This window comes from Cucumis melo, chromosome 5, assembly GCF_025177605.1.
Source record: "Cucumis melo cultivar AY chromosome 5, USDA_Cmelo_AY_1.0, whole genome shotgun sequence".
NCBI lineage: Eukaryota > Viridiplantae > Streptophyta > Magnoliopsida > Cucurbitales > Cucurbitaceae > Cucumis > Cucumis melo.
In genome coordinates, this window is record NC_066861.1 from 21476913 (window position 1) to 21497130 (window position 20218).

General features: G+C 30.7%; 1 long non-coding RNA gene across 1 annotated transcript; it reads right to left on the reverse strand.

Moving 5' to 3' along the window:
- Positions 1 to 9624: 9624 nt before the first annotated feature.
- On the reverse strand, positions 9625 to 12129 carry LOC127149297 (uncharacterized). Its single transcript, XR_007820738.1, has 3 exons — positions 11983 to 12129; positions 9878 to 9958; positions 9625 to 9782 (listed from the first exon to the last, which is right to left on the reverse strand). It is a non-coding gene; the product is annotated as an uncharacterized LOC127149297 (long non-coding RNA).
- Between the last annotated feature and the right edge of the window lie 8089 nt (positions 12130 to 20218).

The window sequence follows — 20218 nt, forward strand, 5'->3', positions numbered from 1 at the left end:
AGTAGAAAATAGTAAAAAGTATAGTAAAGAGAGAGATTTGAAATAATAATACCGAAATAAATGTCTAGGTTTATAATAGTTTTGGGAAGCACCAACCATTATGTATTAGTTAATTTTAACATTTACTAATGAAAATACCATAATTGAAAAATGTTAAGATATAAACGACTAAATTGATACTGGACTAAATGGAAGAAATATTCAATCATAAGAGGTCATTTGTTTCCTGAGACCAAGGTTTCTATAGAATGAACATCTAGATTACTTATATAGGATGCTCACATACAAGTACTCAATCTTTCCAAAACATGGATTTTTTTGAATTTTGATAATGAGCACATCCTCTTTTTAACTTTTTAGTCCATTTTTTTTTCATATATATAAATATCACTCTTCCTTACTTTCTTTTTTAAAGTTAAAATAAATACTTTCAACTATCACCTTTTCCTTTGGTCATAATGTAAGGGTGTTTTCAAAAATATAAAAAAACAGTAAAGTATTTACACTGTATAGAACAATTTCGAAAATGGAAAAAGTCCAGAGGCTCCACCGTGTAAAATACCAAAAATGCCCCGTCAACAATGCGCTTAATATATATGGTAACGCGATTTGGTACATGATCGTTTAGATTTGACTATTGTTTTGGTACACGATAGTTTTGATTTGTTCTTTCAATTCTATCGTTTAATTTGGTTACACGATCGTTTAATTTGGTTACACGATCGTTTAATTAATTGGGTTACACGATTGTTTAGATTTGGCTACACAATTGTTTAGATTTGGCTATCTAAACCATTTTTTTTCAAAATTTGGTATATGATCATTTAGATTTGACTACACGATTTTTTTTTTCAAAATTTGGTATACGATCGTTTGGGTTTGGCTACACAATCTACAATCGTTTAGATTTGGCTACACGATCGTTTAGATTTGGCTACACGATCGTTTAGATTTGGCTACACGATTGTTTAGATTTGGCCACCCTAAATCTAAACGACTTTTTTTTTCAAAATTTGGTATAAACGATTTTTTTAATATTCTTTATACACAATCTTTTAGTTTTGGTTACCCTAATTTAAATGTCTAACCAATTTTTTCAAGATTCTTATACACCAAATCTAAACGTAAAAAAAGAAAAGAAGAAAGACGATACGATGCAGTGAATGAAAAAAAAAAAAGAAAAAGAAGAAAGAGGAAGAAAGACATGCATGATCTAAAAAAGAGAGAAAAACAAGAAACACGATAGAAAGAAATAGATTTGGTTACTCAAACAAAAAAAAAGGAAGATGGAAGAAATCGCACCTAAAAAAGAAGAGTGCAAAGGAAGACATAAAAAAATCGTGGAGAAAAAGATGAAAGCGCAAACTTGGAATATTTAAAAATGGCTAACTTTATGACTTTGTTACACGGGCCGTAAATATTTGAGTAGTTTGTTATATTTAGAAAATTTTTCCTATAATGTATGCGGTTTTATTTTTATAAAAACTAATTCCAAATTAAAATTCAAATCAATATTTATTTTATGTAAAAAATCTTAAATTAAATATATTATTTTGCAGAGACAGATAACAAAGAAATAATACAGAAAATTTTCATGAATATAATAAACATGTAAAATATTTACGGTCTGTGTAACAAATTAAAACCCATATAATTAACCATTTTTTAAATATTTCCGGTTTGCTCTTCCTTTTTATTGTCTTTCTTCTCCGTTTTTCTTCACCTCTTCGTCTGCGAATTTTATCATATTTCTTTATTTTCCTATTTTTTTCAAACTGTTATTTGGTTCAAGATCGTGTATCAAATATAAAATATTTATTTTTTTAAACTTTTATTTAGTTATTCAAGATTGTGTACTAAAAATAAATATAAAAAAATTTGAAAGAAATGTCATTTAAATGTGGGTAGCCAAATCTAAATGATTGAGTACAAAAAAATAGCCAAATCCAAACGATCAAGTACAAAAATTAAAATAGTCAAATATAAACAATTGTCTATAAAAAAATCCTAAAAAAATCACTTAAATTGGGGTAGCCAAATATAAACGATCGTACAAAAAAAATAAACAATAATGTACAAAAAAATAAATGCTCGTGTACAAAAAATAAATGATCGCGTTGACAAATCTAAACGATCGTGTACCAAAAGAATCTTAAAAAATCGTTTAGCCAAATCTAAACAATCGTATACCAAAGAATCTTGAAAAAATAAATGATCGCGTAGCAAAAAAAAAAAAGATATTTAGTCAAATCTAAACGATGGTGTACCAAATCTTGAAAAAAAATCGTTTGGATTTGGCTAAACGATCATGTAATCAAATATAAACGATTGTGAAACCAAATTAAATGATCATGTACAAAGAATTGAAAAAACAAAACTAAATCTAAACGATTGTCTACCAAACAATATCCAATTCTAAATGATCGTGTATCAAATATATTATGCACATCGGCGTGATTAACGAGGTATTTTTGGTATTTTCTATTGTACGCCTGTGAGTTTTTTCCATTTTCGGAATTGTTCTATCACTACAAGAAATCAGACTTTTCTCGACGCTGAAAAAGACGTCGACATAAAAGACGTTGAGAATAAGAGGTTCTCTCGACGCATAAAGTAAGATGTCGGGAGAAACAACTATTCTCAACGCATAAAGTAAGACATCGGGAATAAGAGGTTTTCCTGACGCACAATTCACGCGTCGGGCATAAGACGTCGAGAAATAAGGGATATTCCCGACACCGACCTAACGCGTCGAGAAAGGCTGTCGTCGGAAAGACCTAGGTATTCCTGACCCCGTAAGTAGTGCGTCGGGAAAAGCCTCATGTGGAAAATAAGGGGTATTCCCAAGGCCTAGGTTTTCCCGACGCCGTAAGTGTGCGTCGGGAAAGGCAAGTAGTGCATCGGGAAAGGCAAGTAGTGCATCGGGAAAGGCTTAGGTTTCCCCTGAATATTTATTTCATTTCTGTCTTACACAGAACTGAAAACGAAAGGGAAAGGGCTAGGAGAAGAGAGAAACATTCGTCGCTGTACGTAGCTCGCCGTCGTCCGTTCCATCCTCATTGTCGTCCCTCATCGTGGCCGCAACTTCAACTTCAGCCTTCCTCCGAGCATCCTCTGCAGCTTTTGCCTCTGCTTGCAACAGTGCTTTTTCTGTATTGAAAAAGTAATTAGTAACTTCCTGAAATAGTTTTGATCGCTCTACTTTCTGTACTATGATTGTGCTGTCATCAATGTAAAGACTCCAATCTTCTCTTTGCTGTTTTTCAAGTTCTTCTCTCTCCATTCTCACTTTTTCAGGATCCCGTTTGTTACCCTGTAGCTAAGTCAGTCAATGACTTTCTAAACAAATATATCTTAAATGAATTTTTTTTTATTTGAAACAACTTTCATTGAATGAATATGTGTGCGTCTGTGCATCACAGGGTTGGCCTAACATTGGATAAACAAGAAAAATCTCAAGTTTAATGAACCTTTTCAAGTGTCTTTTCTCGAGCTTTCAGTATAGTGTCGGCAAAATAGTTCCTTAACAAAGCTGCATGGTAAAGCCTGTCGGGGGAGGCTTTCCCGATGCAGTACATGGCATCGGGAAAGCAGACGAGGCTTTCTCGACGTCGTGGATTGCGTCGGGAAAGACGGCATCGAGAGAGGCTTTCCTGACGCGTGACCAACACAGCATCGGGGAAAGCCTATCCCAACTCACTTTCCTTGACGTTTGTCCCGATGCTGAGAACTGCGTCGGAAGATCCTTTCCCAACGTATTTTTCACTTCCCCCGACGTTTTTCGGCGTCGGAAAAATCTTGATTTCTTGTAGTGTATACAGTGCGTAAATATTTTGCCACTTTGTTATATTTTTTGAAAAGAGCCCTTTAGGAAATCAAATTAATAAAGACAAATATGTTACCTAATTACGATTTATATTAAATTAATTATAAAGTACATGAATAGTTTGATAAGGCATTCTTGAAAACATTAGGCAAATTTAAGATATTCTCAAGTAAAAATCTTACATAATAAAGTCATCTAAATATTTTTAGATGTCTTAAAAAAAATTAATACAAAACAAACATAGCTATTTAAAAATGTTAGATATCTGTAATTTCAAATACCTATATAGTTTGGAGATCTAAATATTTTGGTTATCTACGTACTCAAAAAACAAACGACTCATAAAGGCCTAAGATACATGTTTTGCCATGTGCGACAAAATTAATAGGAAATAACATAATGCTTTATTTATATATAGTGAAATCTACAAATTTCTTGGACCAAATAAATTAAAAGTTGGAGTTCACAACTCCAATGTTAAATTAACATGCTAGCAAAAGCGATTGAACTAAAACATATTAGAATTTCATGAATTTAAAAAATTAAGCAGGTTGGAAAAATTGATAAAAAATGGAAATTTTGAACGCTTACCTTTGAAGCTCAAAATTCTATCGCTATACTTGATTAAATTGAATGGAATCAAGTTGTAGATAACCACAAAGATCCTTTCTACTATCCTCAAGTTTAGAACTTGATTAGGAAATTAAATTTATGACCAATTTTGGGAGATGTCGAGGAAGAACTAACTTAGGAATTTCTAACAAAATTCATTAACTTTATCAACATTTAACACTACCATATGTGCATTACATCGCCAAAAGACATGCATATCATATTTGCATAAATATTTGAAACTCATAAGATGCAATAGAGTGAGACTTGTGGTGAATTTTAGAGAACACCACTTCATGGTTGAAGCACATTGTTCATCCTTGCACTATAAGGAAAAAAAATCCACCAACTCATAAAGTCTTAGTCCACCTATTTTGACCTTTCAAAATTGAATTTCTCAAACCAAAATTTGAAATTCTAAAATTTATTTATTTAATTAAATAATTTTATTAATTAATTTAATCTAATTAATTTTATATTATTTTAATTAAATAATTTTGAATCACTAATCAAAATTTTAATATTCAAATCTTATTTTTTTCTCGATTTATAATTGTTAACTGTATCGAATGTTACTAATAACTTATTGTTTCAACTAATTCGAACAATTTAAATTTATCTTGCACTCTGTTATAAGATTAAATTCATAATGAGCTAATAATAGAACCTAATTGACTTATAGATCATGAACTCCAACGATTCGAGATAATTAACTGACTAAACTCTTTTAATCGAGTTAATCAATATTCGCTAACTAATCCGAATTGTTCACCATATCCTGTAACTGTACTATCCTCACTGTAGATATATTTTTGTCTATCTAATATCACCATGATTAGTAAGTTAACTTTCATAGGTTGTTCATAATTCTGGTTGGGTCAATTTACCATTTTACATCCAAGATTGTATCTTGTTCCTTAATCTTCAGCTGGTCCTCTACAATTAAGTTGTATTCTTAGACTTTAAAATTCTATTAAGAGCACAACACACAATTTGGATAATTTCACTCCATCAAAATAGTTAGCTCCTAAATGAAGTAAAATGGTATGTATTAATTTAGATATAGTTCTATTTTTCCTTTTAGCTTTATCGTTCATTTTAGGAGAATAAGGTGCTATATTTTGATGGATAATTCCACATGTGTTATAGAAGTTGTTAAAGACAACTAAACCATGATTTAGTTCCCATATCACTACGAAGTCTCTTAAATTTTTTATTAAACTAATATTATATTTCAATTACAAACAATTTAAACATGTCAAAAGCATAAATTTTATTTTGAATAATTATAATGGGTGAAAATTTTAGGGATAATAATTAAGTGTATAACAATTTTTTTAAAAAAATTGCAAATATAACAAAATCTATCAGCAATAAACTTCTATCATTAATATATTATTATGGTATATCAGTGATATACTAATACTTTTAATATATATTGGTCTATTAGTAATAGACTTCTATCATTGATAAATTCATAAGAATTTTGCTATATTTGTAATTTTTTAAACTACTTCGAATATAATTGTTATATTTGCAACTGTCTTTTATATTTTTCAGTAGGTAAATAAAAGTGTAATTAGAAGAATTATCAATAAAAGTTAAAAAATATCTTTTACTATTCCTATAATCAAGACACCATCAAATTCACATGAGTCCGAATGGTACTAAATCTAGAGGCTAAGATTTCCTAATTACATATTTATGTGAAGCCTTAGTTATTTTAGCTTGACTACAATATTCACATTTATCAAAATCATTTCGTTGATAACTTAGGAATCATATTCAACCTACTCATGTTGCTAATTATTCGTTTGTTAACATGACAAAAGTCTAGCACATGCCAAGTATTATAAGAAGATAACATGTAAGCAGAAGAATGAAGTTTATTCATTTTAAGATTAAGCTTAAACATTCCATCAATTGCATAAACTTTCCCCACAAAGACACTATCTTATTAAGGGTAAATAAATCTACTTCTATAGTCTGAGTGAAGCTTGTCTTGTCGAGGTCGAGATGACTGGAGACCAGATTCTTCCTTAAGATTTCTGGAGTGTACATAACTTTCTCTAATATGACTGTCTTGCCAGAGGTGAACTTCAACTCCACTTCGCTGATTCTTAGCAACCTCTGTTGTTGGTGATCCCTTAGAAGTATTTTTCTATCCTTAGTTTCAATATAATTTTTTCAAAGAGAGACTAAGGTAATGTTCATTGCAGTTTGGTAAAATGACCTAAGCTTTGAAATTTTAGCATCTATATAAATCAACACACGTGATTTCCCTCAAACTCGATATCACACTTAACTATATCTTGCCCCTTCACACATCCCCAAGCTCAATAGGGAAACTAATTAACTTAACAACAAAACTCTACTATTTTCCCTCTCTCTCCCTTAAATGGGTATGACAATTTTACTAAAAATTTTAATTTAGAAATTTCAAACTCAACGTCAAGCTTAAATATCGCCTCAACCCCATACCCCATACGTATTATTAAAGGTAAAAGAAATCTCAAAATATCTCTACATTGGTATGATATTGTCAACCTTAAAAATGGACCCTCATGATTTTACTATTAGTTTCGTCCCAAAAGGTCTCATGCATATTAAAGATAGTTGTCATTCCTTATAAACCTACAATCATTATTTCCTTTAATCGATGTGGGACTTTGATCACATTTTCCATTTCCTTTAATGGAAAAGGACCATCATAGTGTATATATAGATTTCAATAATATTAGTTTTCTATTACCTTTTTTGAACGACTTTTTGTGCGCATTTTATGCTTAATTATGTAGAGGTGACAAGAAATGTGTACTGACGTTAACAGCCGTGTCAGAAATTTGTGGAAAATGCAGTATCCCTTGCAACTTCCTATGAAATACATCACTTTGTGTTGACAAACTTAGGTGAACTAGGTTAGCATTATATATACACATATATAAACATGAAATTTCAGAGAAGTTTCCAGCATGTAGTAGTTGAGTGAAAGGTGAGACCTCATGATTATGGTCTCTTTTAATATTATATTTTTCTTTTTTCTTATAAACTTGAAACAAGAATATGTTTGGAAACGAAATAAATGTTAGTTGTATTATAAAAATCAATACGTATTACAATTATCCTCTACGAGTTTTCATGTTTTGAAATTGATCAATGATAAGTTTATTATCTAACTTATCCAATAACCCATGTTGAGAGAAAAACCATCAATAGCTTCCTTAAGTGATAGGACACTTGTACTATCGACATGGATGATTCCAATAAATCGTTCAATCACATGATCTTCATCCACATATCGTAACACAACTGACATCTGCTCCTTTGAAGATATATCTTTTGATTCGTCTATCAAGATAGAAAATTGTTTGTCACTCACATCTCTTATAACTATATTAACAATTTCTGTTGCAATGCAGTTTACTATATCTTTTTGAATATCAGGTGCAATCAATTTCAAATTATTTGGAGCATTTTTCAAAGTCGCGGCTTCAATATCCTTGTTATGGTTGCACAACCATCACAATAGTTCAAGAAAGTTGCCTTGATTCTTTGAATGATCAATCTCATCATGTCCACAAAATACAAGACCTTGTCGTAATAAAAATCGAGTACAATCAATTGATGCGCCTAATTGAGTTCGATACTCAGCTCGTACTTGGTCAGACATCCTATTTAAAAAAATCTCAATATGTTGCTTTTGTTTTAAAAGAGCCTCACATTTTCCCCAAGATTGATTGTGTGCACTATTAGGACCACCAACATGAGTTTTCAATCTCTTTTTTCTTCCCATTGGAAAATCCTTCACTAATAAAACATTTTCTTCTTGATTCTTCACATAAACAAAATGCAGCATTCTTAGAAATACTATATTCTAACCAATTGGGATATTCTTTAAACCAAACTGGATTAAATCGTCTTGACTTCGCCTCAAATTTCTTGAATGGAAAAGTATATGATTCTAAGGTTGACAATGACCTTTTTGTAGATATGCTCTACGAACACTACTACAAATTTAAGTAATTTTAACGACGCAAATTTTGTCATAAAGACTTTCAACGACACAATTTTCGCGTCGTTGAAGCCACTTTCAAGAAAAACTATTTAATGATACTTTAAAAAATGTGTCATTAAATATGCTTAGATGACACCAAAATTATGTCATTAATACCTTTACCTTGATGCAATAAATATGTCATCGTTATCTATAACTCGACACTAAAATATTGTCATCAATACCCTTACATTGACGTAAATCATGTGTCACCATTATCTATACCTTGACACTAGTATATTGTCATTAATACTCTTACATTGACGCTTTAAATGTGTCACCGTTATCTATCACTCGATATAAATATATTGTCATTAATACTCTTATAACAACACTTTAAGTGTGTCACCTTTCAATATAACTCGACACTAATATATTGTCATTGTAAATGTTTCGTTACACAAAATTGTTGTCAAGAAATGTGCTTTGATGACATTGTTTCTATTTAACAAAGGCTTATATGTCGACATATGTTTGGTGTCGTTATTCTTCATTTTTGCAACATATATTTTTCTGTCATATATTTCTTCTTTCAGAAAAATTAAATACTAAATTTCAACGTTTCTTACATATGTTTGAAAAGATATTTATATTGATAATAAAAAATATAAATTACATTGTCAATAAAGATTTTATAATAATACAAAAGATAAATTAACTATAACATTGCATATATGTGTGACCTAATCTAATCAAACTGACGCATAAATGAGAAATTGATCGATACCATGGTCCATGGATTCTTCAACTACTTGCAAATTTGAAGAAAATGAACCTTAGCCAACATTCATTGCGGAAAATGCATAAGCAAAAGCATAAATATTAAGTACATGCCAAACAAAAATCACATTCTTAATCAACAGACTAATAAACTTTTCAAAATAAGCACCCAAAGTTCATACAACCAAAGTTTTTAATAAAAGACCCAAAAGGAATGCAAAAGATAAAAAAAAAATTGTAACTACATAAGCATAAACATAATAGATAAATGTTGCAAATGTAAGTTTCGATTCAATCTTTACAGACTAAGCAACGTTTTAGTTTACATCAAGTTGAAACTTAGCAAAAACTTACCCTTAGCCCACTCTCCCCCCTCCTCCAAAGCCATTACAAAATAACATGATTCCTATAACATATGTCTAAGCAGATAAAAGAAATAGCTTTTCAATGACTATCATAATTGCAGAATAGTCAATGCAACAAAGTATCAAGTTCCTAAGTACATCTCAACATGATTTCTAAAACATATGTCTAAGCGGGTTGCACAAAATAGCTTTTCAATGGCTACCACTGCAAGATAGCCAAAACAACATTCATAAGTACATGTTAACATGATTCCTAAAACAAAATAGTTAAGTTACATTACAAAACATAAAGCACGCTACCTCTTTCTTTTACTAAATCCCTACCCCCATATCTTGATTACCCTCCATAGAGGCTTCTTCTTTCTTGCAAGTTCGGAAGCCCTAATAATGAATAGGAAACTTCATAAGTAAATAGACAACGATAGATGTCTATATAGGTCTACTGTGGTCTATTATTGATAGAAAGTAAAATTTTGTTATATTTCTAAATATTTTCAACAATTTTGTCATTTAAAACAATTTTTTTATATTTAAAAACATTCATATTTAAAGAATTACAAATATAGCAAAATGTACTGGTGATAAACTATTGTTGATAGATTTCTAGTGGTGATATATTTATCACCAAATGAATTTAGAGAACTAAATCTAAATTTTGTCTTGTATGCAAATTCTTTCGTAATTTACTATACATACATATATTTTAGATCTGATTTATTATATTTGCAAATGTTTTTTTATTATATTTATTTATATTTATTGCAAATTAAAAATAAAATATAAGATAAAAATATGTACATTTTGGGATATATGAACACAAGATTTCACCTCAATAAAAGATCAAAGCGTAATTGTAATTAAAATTACAAACAACCAACCATAAAAAAAATAAAATAAAACATTTGACCACCGTATTTAAAAACACTTAAAATTTAGAAACAAAGAAATGAGGATAATTATCAAATAAATATATTTTTAATAAAAAAAACGAGAAATGAAAACAAGTTTGTTGTTCATTGTTCGATCGTCGAATGCATTCTTTAGTATCTATGTGGTACTAAGCAACTTGAAATTATCTTTTGCCAAGATGATTTATCTATCAAAGTCTTTTGTGATTCTAATTAAGTAGGAGACATATCTAAATTTCGATCGTCGTGTCATTTATGGTTCATTGTCTTTATTGGATCAACCCTAATCTTTTGGTGATATGCTAAAAGCAAACCTATATTTCGTTCATATATATAGAAGGCAAATTATCGTTCACGGACCACAAGAACTATAAGTTTTTTATATATTAGATAAAACTACTTATCTGTGATCTCCATGTTCCATTACGTACTCCAAAACAACATTATAGTGTGACAATATTTGCACAATACCACTGCCTAACAATCTTGTCTTCTATGGCCGGCACCAAACATATATCGAAGTTGATCATTTTATTTGAGAAAAGATTGTTCATAAAGATATCTTCACTTCATCCTAAAAGATCAACTTGCAAATATATATGCTTACCACACTCTTCTCATCTCAAATTACTTTTGACTCATCTCCCATCTTCAGTTTAAGGGGAGGATACTAGAGAATGTTCTAGCATATATAATACATCTTTGCCAAAGTTTACTCCATCATCATCTCCTTAATTTATGACTCTAACTATAATTAAGTTTGTTCGAGAGTTGCAGTACTTTTTCCATATAACATCTCTGATAATGTGTACAAAAGGCAGTGTATATCATATGAAATTATCAAATGAATTATTCATCAAATACTTTCTCTTTATTTATATTGTGGTCGTAGAAAATTAATCATGTTTTAAATAAATAAGTTATATGTGAATTAATTTATGAGATCTAAAGTTAGAAATGGGTATGATAGTTAAAATATTAGAGTTAATTTAGTAAGAGTTTCATATCAATTAAGTGTAGGATTTAAATTGTTGTATTTAATTGGGGAATGATTTATGCCTATGACAATCCTATAAATAGGATTGAAATGTTGTAATCTAAACTATCCAAATGTGAGTAGAATACACACAAAAGAGTTAAAGTCTTCCAATAAGTTTTTATTTTTTTATTTATTTCCTCTCAAATATTCTATTTGGTGATATTTATTTGGGTATTCGTCATACGCTTCCAACAAAGTGGTATCAGAGCTTGAGTTTGGAGTCTAAAAAATTTATTTTTGCAAATAGCAAACAACGATTTAGTTCCCTTCCAAATACCTCGACTTACGAAAGAAAATTATAGCAGTTGGTGTATTCGAATGAAAGCTGTATTTGGTTCACAAGATGTGTGGGACATTGTTAGTAATGGATATGCAGAATTAGAAAGTGATGCGATTTTGAGTCAAGCTCAACGGGAAGCTTTACAAAGTACAAGGAAAAAGGATCAAAAGGCTCTCACCATCATTCATCAAGCCATTGATGATTCCAATTTAGAGAAAATTTATGGAGTAACTACTGCACATCAAGCATGAAATTTTTTGGAGAATACATATAAAGGAGTAGATCGAGTCAAGAAGGTTCGCCTTAAAAAATTGAGAGGTGAGATTATGAATCACTACATATGAATGAGTATAAATTAGTTTCAAATTATACTTTAAGATTGCTAGCAGTAGTAAATGAAATGAAAAGATACGGTGAGACAATAAAGTGATGAGCAAGTAGTAGAAAAGATGCTTCGCTCATTGGATGAAAAATTCAATTTCTTTGTTGTTGCTATTGAAGAATCAAAGAATTTGAGTACAATGTCCAATAATCAACTTATGCGTTATTTACAAGCCCATAAAGAGAAGCTTCTTAAGAAGAACAAACAGATGACTGAGCAACTTTTTCAATCAAAGTTGAAATTAAAAGACAAGGAAGACAACCTAGAAAAAGGCAATTGAGGTCGAGAAAACTACGGTCAAAGAAAATTCGATGAGAGCAATTCAAACTCAAATTTATCAAGAGGTCGTGGAAGACAACATTATTCAAGGTTAAATGGAGATAGATCAAATAATGACAGGATATATGACAAAAGACAGGTTGAATGTTATAATTTGTCATAAATTCGACTATTATTCCTGGGAATGTAGAAATAGAGTTGAAGAAAATGCAAATTATGCTGAGAAAGATGAAGAAAGGGGTGATTCATCATTGTTTCTAGCATGCAAAGGTGCGAAAACATGTGAAAACAATGAATGATATCTCGATAGTGGTGCAAGAAATCACATGTGTGGAAGTAAATCAATGTTTGTGGAGCTTGAGGAATCTGTTGGTGGCGATATCATATTTGGTGATGCCACAAAAATTCCAGTGAAAGGAAAAGGTAAAATTTTGATCAATTTGAAGAATGAGAAGCATGAATTTATCTCTAATATTTATTATGTGCCTGATATGAAGAACAACATTTTAAGTTTGGAACAACTCTTAGAGAAAGACTATAATATTTTGATGAAGGATTACAGTATTTTGATAAGAGATAATCATCACAATATGATTGCTAAAGTGCAAATGACGAAAAATAGAATATTTTTATTAAACATTCAAACTGATGTTGCTAAATGTTTAAAGTTATGTTTGAAAGATCCAACTTGGCACTTGAGATTTGGGCATTTGAACTTTGAAAGGACATGGTGAAAGGACTGCCATATGTCAAACATCCAGATCAATTTTGTAAAGATTGTCTTTATGACAAACAATCAAGGAAGAGTTTTCCACAAGAATCATCTTTGAAAGCAAGGAGACCACTTAGTTAGTTCACACTGATCTTTGGGACCGATTAAACTAAGTTCTTTCGATAAGAATAATTATTTCTTATTATTTATTGATGATTTCAGCAAAAAAACCTAGGTTTACTTTGTCAAAGAGAAATCAAAAGTATTTGGCATGTTCAAGAGATTTAATGTCCTTGTTGAAAAAGAAAGTGGTTATTGTTGGGTTTTATGTCCTAAAACTCGTAGATAGTAAATATAATCAATTGACTGCCATTAATAAAGTGTTTTATTATTATAATTTCAATAAGTGTTATTGATTATATTATTAGCTTTGTCTTAATAACCTAAATCCAATAAACTAACATCCTAAGCTGTTTGATGAGTCTTGAACAGTATGTAAAGACATACGGGGATCAATGTTCAAGATCAGCTTAAAAGGTCTATAGTATAGGGTTAAGGTTGGGTACCTTATCCTGTTAACACTATGGATACGACTCACTTTGTATTTGATACAAACACATTGATCCAATGTGTTCATGTATGCGACATGCGAGTGAGGGTATCCTATGCAATGAGTTTGCATAAGACTGGACCACGAAATAGTAATCACTAGATGTAACTCCGTTAACTAGTTGGATTTCTATTTCATTAGGGTGACCTAGGTGACTTAGTCTTAATCTTGAGTGTATTATGAACTCCTGTTTGCGAGGGATTGTCCTTTGATTTGTACGGGTGAGAGTGGCCAAATTGCCGACTCAATATGCTTATCATTTTGGGGACAAGACCGAGTGGGGAGCTGAGAACATAATCACACAAGATGGAATTCACCCCTTCCCGCCTTTAGGGTAAGTAGATAAGTGTTCCCTTAAATGGTGTCTCCGGGACTTGAACAAAGGGCCCTACCCTCTCTATGGCATGAGAGAGTTTTTTGTTTAGTGGTTGGACCATAAACAGGTTGTTCATTAGAGGAGCACTGGTATTTAAGGACTAGAGGTAACCTATGGGTAAAACGGTAATTTGACCCAGCTGGTGTTACGAACACTTGTGAAGGACTAACTTACTGGTATTGGTCTATATCCGTGGACACAGAAATATATCTACAGTGAGAAGAGTTCAGCTATGAGTCTTTAGTGGAGTATACACACAGTTAACGAATATTGATTAATATAGTCAATAAGTTTAGCTAATTAATCTCATATCGTTGTAGCTTCTGATCTGTAGGTCCATTAGGTCCCCTTCCTAGCTCAAAAAGAGTAATGAGATTTATTTATATTAGTCGTAATTTGAAATGTTCAAATTTACTTTGGGAATTAATATAATGTATATTGATACATTATAATATAAAGTTTATTAGACTTTATTATATAAATTTAATTTTGGATATGATTCAAAATTAAATTACGAGAGAATAAAATATTTGAATAAGTTCAAATATTAGTTTAATTTGAATTAGATTCATATTAAAACTATAAGTTAAAATTTAATGTGTATATGATACATATTAAAACTATAGGTTATGAGAGAAATTTATATTTGAATATGATTCAAATTATGGATTAAATTAAATATAAGATATTTAATTTAGAATTAATTAATTGGAGAATTAATTTATAGTTTAGTTTAATTTGATTTAATTAAATTTGATTAAATTAAATTAATTAAATTGGAACTATAGGTTATGCGAGAGATATTCATTTAAATATGATTTAAATGAAAATATTAATTAAATATGATTTAATTAATTATTAAATTAATTAAATTAATTAATTAATTTAATATATATATTAATTTAATAATTATTATTAAGTTAATAGGGAACGTGAGTGGTCCCACGTTCCCATTTATTATCTCCAACTTCCCACTTCTTCAGACGGAAGAAGTGGGAATTCTTTGCGTAAAAAAAAAAAAAAACAACGGCTGAGTTCTGCGAAGCTCTCCCAATTATCTCTGAAAAAAAATTCTCTCCATTCCCTTATTTCAATTTTGGTTCCCACAAACCATCTCTTGAAGAGAATAGGAAGGTTTCCAAGTTGTAGTGCCTAGATTGGTGATCGGTAGATTCAGAGTCGTCAACGAGCGTAAGTTTTCTTCTCTGTATTTTTTTTATTCAAAGCACGTTTAACCATAAAAAATTAATTTTGTAATTTTTTTGCCAATGTATTTGTAATTTGAAGGTTTCAATTAAAATTGAGTTTCTGTAATTTTCTGCTGTAAAGGGTTTTCATCCCTTCAGTTATTGCATAAAAGTTTTGAGATCAGACATGGGAGGTGAATTCACTTCAAATGAATTCAAAATGTTTTAGGGAGGATGTTGAAAATTAAACATGTTTTAAATAAATAAGTTATATGTGAATTAATTTACGAGAATTAAAAAAGGATGTGAGAGTTAAAATGTTAGAGTTAATTTAGTAAGAGTTTCACATCAATTAAGTGTAGAATTTAAATTGTTATATTTAATTGTGGTATGTATTATACTCATGACAATCCTATAAATAGGATTGAAATGTTGTAACTAAATTAACAAGTGTTAGTAGAATAGACACAAAAGAGTTAAAGTCTTTGAATAATTTCTTTTTATTTCCTCTCAAATATTCTATTTGATGATATTTATTTAGGGTGTTGATCACATGCTTCCAACAATGGTACTATGGCTTTTACTTTCACATTTTAATAAATTTTTTTAATAAATGCTTGTAGAACTAAAATGGTTTTGTCCTCTTGTTAGATTTTTACTTTTGTTTTTGTTTTATGAAATTTATATTTATTTCCTCCGAGTTTTCAATTACGGTGTTTACATGCGTAAACGAAACATATTTGATTGGAACAATCAACAATTTTTAGTAATAATATCAATTTAGTAATAATTTGTAGTGATGGTACTTCATCCTCCCTTTTCTTTTTACGTTCTCCCTTTTTCATTCTCTTTCCTCCTATCTTTCTTATTTTTCACTTGACACTCACATCACCCATTGGTCCTCCTCTCTAGCTAAGGACCTGATCATTCAATAGCATGGTCATAAATTATCATCAACAGCCTTAACCACTCCATCATTTTTGCGATGATATTTAAAACTATTTTTCATATTAAATAGACATTCAAACACAAATCTATGGTATTATAATTTATCTAAGAAAATACCATCCAAAATTTAATTTAAATATATCATTATTTTAAAAATATACAAGAATATCATGTAACCAACTTTGAAATTTCCTAGAAATTTCCAACTTCTATAATTCATGGTCGACAAAGAAGCGATTCCATCCAAATTGATCACTTGTTGATATTTTGATTGTGAGATATTGGAATATAAATAATTGTCTATCTTACTTCATAATATTCTATATAACCGTGTTTGAATTGTTTTGTTTAGGTTAATCTTTAACTAAAGAATAATGTATCCACTTATTCTGAATTCCTTCCAATTTTATAATATTCTTTTTCACAATTAAATACCATCACACCCTCTTGAAAAGAAAATTTGCTGGCCAACTCAATTGATACCAAATATAATACGTCAAGGAAGTTAGAAGTTGGATTCTACACATGTTGATCTATAAAAAGTTAAAAGATGGCTTGGTTAATAATACATATAGTTGGAATTATATGTAACGTCCCAAAATAAGATAATTTTTAATTTTAATTATCTTAAGTTTAATTTTAATTATGTTGAAATTATTTAGGTGCTATTTGAGTTAATTGTTAGAATTGTTTGATTCTATGGAGTTAATATTAATTAAGTATTTTGGGAGAATATTTAATTTAAATAAAAGTTTTGGTGTTCTGAAAGATTTATTTTAAGTGAATGTTATTGGTTGATTTAATTTTGGTGGATTTGGGGGTAATTATATATAGATAAAGACATGATGGAATAATTATACTAAGTATTATATAATTTCTTAAAGATTGGTATATTATTTTGGATAGATAAAAGTGATGTGATAGAGGAGAGACAAATATTTGATATTATTTTTTGGATTGAAAAAAAGAAGATAAAAAAAGAGATTGGATTGGTATTAAATGAATAGAGAGAAGATTTTGATTTTGTTTTGAAATAAAGTAAATAAGAAAAGAAAATAATAATAATAATTTTTATTAAATTAGTATTTTCATTACATAAGCTCCTTGGCAAACGTGCATACTATTCTTCATCTTCTTTTTCATTGTCAAAACCCTAGCCGCTGCCCAATACTCTGGTCATCTCCATTCGACTGCCTCTGCGAGTCGTTCATAAGCTTCCGCTTACATCGTCGGTCGGATCGCCATTCTCCACTCCGTCTTCCTCTGAAAACATTATCGTCGACAAAGCCGTCAGTCCTACTAATCTCAACGCATCAAGCACCATTCGTCGCATCAAACCTCGCATCCGTCGTTCGACACCAAGTGTCGCGGTCTATTCGCATCCGTCGCACCGGCCGCCATTCGCGAACCACCACTCGAGCGTCACCTCCTCGCAAGCTGTGCATCCCAGCCGATCTTCATTCAGAGTTGTGTCCTTGTGTAAGCCGAACCGTCCTCTACCAATAGCAACCCGAGCCGTCCCTATCCACCAAGCCGTACGCGCAAGCCGCCCATCCCTTCCAAGCCGAGTCAATTTTCTTATGCCAAGCTGCCAATGTAGTTTTAGTCTCGTCTACCTATTTTTGGTAGGTTTTGATGAGTTTTAATGGGTTTTGGTTAATACCCATGAGATATTAATTATTGGTCTCTAAATATTAGATTTTGGATTAATTTGGTTAGTTTTAATTGGAAGTTTTGAGCTATGAAATTGTACTAACCAAGGATAAATTGGATTCGACCTTAACTTTGGGTAAGTTGAATTAAATTGATTTTTGGGTCTTTAAGCAACCATTAAATTTATTATCTTAGTTATTTTTCCCTTACTGTTTAAGATCTATTCTTGGGAAGCTGACTATTGCTATTAGAACTATCTTGGTTAAGCTAATCTCCAAGTAAGAGATTCTTCTACTAGACCTTTGTACTGAAGTAAGAGTTTGCATGTGATTTTCCTATTATGCATTGACGTAGCTAAAATGCACAATATATTGATGTTGATGATAACTGATAGTTATCACTAAGTTTATGTTGATGATGATGAATGATAGTTATGACAGAGTTTATGTTGATGATGATGATGATAGTTATGCCTGAGTTATGATGATGATGATGATTGACGATGTTAGTATTAATGTATGAAATATTAATCTCATGATTAAGAATGCTATGATTAATATTCATGCCATGTTTATGATGTTATGTTATGCTACATACTATGAATAGGGTGTTCAGTTACTTTATCTATTAGAGTCGTACCTATATAGGTGTCCCTCGGGATCACCACCTTTTCATGACTGTGTAGTCCGACGGGATCACTAGTCCAGTATGAGATGATATGCATATGAGTGACTCGACGGGATCATTCACATCTCGATTGTCTTAGTGTTTCTTTCGAGTTCACTAATGACCAGTTTTGTCCTAGGTGTTCCTTTGGGTTCACCGAAGACCAGAGATGTTCCTACGGGATCATAGATTGCGCGTGTTTGGGAACGCACCAATTTAGGGGTATTACTTTACAAGACTCTAATAGGAAGTTAACAAACACCTAGCGGGACTAGTAGTAGGTTCGTTACTGAGTATATTTTTATACACTCTTTAATTGTTTAATTTTTTAGGTAAAGGTAAAGGTAGAGGTAGAGGAAAGTTGGCGAATGACAAGAAGTGACCGTGGGGTGTTATTGGGAAACGTTTTGCTTCCGCCGTTATGTTATCAGATTTTATTTCAGTATTTTGTATTTTCATTATTACTCTTTTAAAACTAGGTAAGGTCCGAGCTACGATTTTATTTTAGAGATTTATTTCTATATGCATTAGTTTACTTATGATTTTAATGAGTGTTTGAAATTTTGATTATGAAAACTAGTTTTATTTTCGATTTTGTTTTAAGAAAGTTTTTATTGTCCTTTAAGTAGTAATGACCTTAACTTAGTATAAAGAGTTGGGTCGTTACATTATATATCTTCTTTTCGATGACAATAAATATTTTTTCCAGTAATTTACATAAATGTAATAAAACCCAAAATATTTACGACCCGTATAAAAAAATAAGAAAAGCCTATAACGTGTGATCAATTTTTCATAAATTTTGTATATGCCCTTATGATTTATATCTTCTTTGTGATTTATTAATTCTGGGTCATCTCGGTGCAATTAAGGCTTGAGATCAAATAACTAAAGAAAGAAGTCTTTCATCCGGCACCTTGAGGCAATGTATCTCCGAGATCGAATAAAATAAAGGTAGGATTCTTTCATCCCGAGCCATCTTGGTGCCATTAAGATCCGAGATCCAACAACTAAAGGAAGAATTTTTTCATCTCGAGACATTGTATACTCGAGATCGAACGAATTAAAATAAAAACTTTCATTCTAGGACATCTCGGTGCAACTAAGACCCGAGATCGTGTATCATGATCTACACGATCATTTAAATTTGAAAACCATCTTTTAAAATGAAATATAGGATCATGTAGATCTACAATTTTTTCTTTCATCTCAGACCATCTCAGTGCATTATATGTCCGAAATCAAATAATTAAAGGTAGGATTCTTTCATCCTGGGGCATCTCGGGGCATGGTATGATCGAGATCGTGTTTCAAAATCTACACGATCGTTCTAAACGATCGTGTATCGTGTGTGTGGCTGATTTATCGTGTGTGACTGGGGTAATTTTGGCATTTTACATTGGGGGCTTGTGGGTTTTTTTTCTGTTTTCGAAATTGTTCTATACATTTTACATCTAATCTATAAATATTTGGTTTGTTATATTTTTTAAAAGACCCCTATTTTATTTTTCCATATTATCATTAATATATGTTTAAGATATATTTGGGATTGGCAAGCATGAAAAAATATAGAAAAATCTTAACCAATTAGATTGTTTAAG